Source organism: Stegastes partitus, unplaced genomic scaffold, assembly GCF_000690725.1.
Source record: "Stegastes partitus isolate 25-593 unplaced genomic scaffold, Stegastes_partitus-1.0.2 Scaffold588, whole genome shotgun sequence".
NCBI lineage: Eukaryota > Metazoa > Chordata > Actinopteri > Pomacentridae > Stegastes > Stegastes partitus.
In genome coordinates, this window is record NW_007578319.1 from 24,482 (window position 1) to 26,503 (window position 2,022).

Sequence of the window (2,022 nt, forward strand, 5' to 3'; positions counted from 1 at the left end):
GAGGAACAGGAAAACCAGGTTTGTCCAAGCAACAACAAATTGAGAAAGCAGATCATTGGCCAGTGTTGCTTACTGTGGTAGTCAACGGCTCAGCATCAAGTAGTGGCTTCAGTCTGGCTTATATGAACTCATGGTGTGCCACTCCTCGCTGCAGGTTTGTTCAATCAGGTGATTGTCCAATGGCTGCAGCTGCCCAGACTCCCAACACACATCCAGCTCACGCCCACCTGAGGAGAGAGGATAGAGAAGAAAGAGAGAGAAACAAAACAAAATCCCACTCTAAACGAAGCTGGAGGTGGAGGCTCTGACACAACGGTCAACATTAACTAGCCAGCACACCTACCTTATCAGGGGTGATCAGATTAAAGTGTTCCCACATGCTGGAACCGCCTCTCTTCCTCGCTGGCTCCATAATGATCGAATATAAATGCAGCAGCAATAACTCAACGCAACGCAATGCAATGCAATGCAATGCAATGCAACAACACTCCCACTATGACAACCCACAAATTGTGCATTGTTTAGAGCAGTTATAAAGCTCAAATTCAAAACGGTCTCAGAATCGAGACGAGGCAGCGCCAGTGAATCACCTGATTGGACCGCGAACCAGTCAAGGAATTCATTCAGGCTATGAAGCAGTTGCTGCTTCAGACGTCGTATGTCACGTGATTTTGTTTTTGCACCAAATTTGAAGCAGTGGTCTTTGGAGTTTTAGTTCGAAGCATGTATCGAAGCTTCAGTGTCGTGCTGCCATCACTATAGGTAAGTAACGGAAGAAAAACCTGGACTTCAAACAGGGCATCTAGGGCAGGTAGGAAGCAGTGTTTTCTGTTGGAGAGTAAACCTCCCTTTGCCATGGACTTTACAAACCTATAAGATCTGTTTAAAAAAAAAGTAGTTATTAAACACCCTGAGGAAAAGGAAGAAACACAAAAATCAGAATACGGGCTCTTTAATGTGAAGTGTATTAGTTTGTGGGGGTAAAGTGCATCTCTGGGACGACATCTGCAGCACTGAAGTGTCCCATTAGCGCTCCAAAGTATCCGCTGAACCGGGGCAACCATGGCAGGTGGTTTAATATTCTGCACATGCAACCAACAACAATAGAGTTTAAATGTTTTTGCCTGTGCGGCGGCCTGCTGTGTCCGATGATTCAGCTGCAGAAAACATCAAGATTCAGGCCAGCAGTCGGTTGCCTTTGTTTAATGGACTGTCAGCCCAACAGAGCATGATGGGATAATTTCAGACAAACGCTTCCCATCTGGCCATAACCACTGCAGACAGTAAAATCCCAGCTGCCGCGAACAGAGGCGCGTTTTGTAAAATGTCACTTCTTTGACAGTGAAAGGGAAATGACATGGCAGAGATAAATATCTGTCGAACGGCACACCTTCTTTTATTATCTGCTTTCAGGGAGGCCACACATTTCAAATTGGGAGGGGAAAAAAAAAACCCAAACAAGCGGTGACATTTTGTCCAGCGGGAGCAAAACAAATACAAAAATAAATATGTTTTAGATGCAAATTACAGAGTTGTGTTTTGCCACGGCCTCACACTGTCTGTTCCGATGCTGCTGGATCTGGAGCCTGTTAACCCGTCTGCTCCGACCACCGACAGAGACGAGAGGAAGTGAAGACGAACAGAAGTGAGCGGTTTGAGAGCGACGAGCTCTAACAGATGAGGTTACGCTCGAATCTCGTGTAAGTTGCTGATCTTACATCAGTCATTCTTTGTGATATTAGGATTCAGATCAGATGAGGGGAAGAGCATAACTTACTGAGAAATAAACACTCCATCAAATCAATTAAATGTATTTATGCAGCATGTTTAAAACGACCTGAGTTGACCAGATGTTATCAAGCAAGCAACACATCAAGACAGGATGAATTCTAATTTTGACAGTAAATAAAGTAGAATGAAATAGCAACTCAGGCAAAACAGGGAGGCAACTTGTTAGATCAATTTCTAACAAATAAATATGAAATAAAGATGAAATATTGAGACAGTTAAGAACAGCCAACA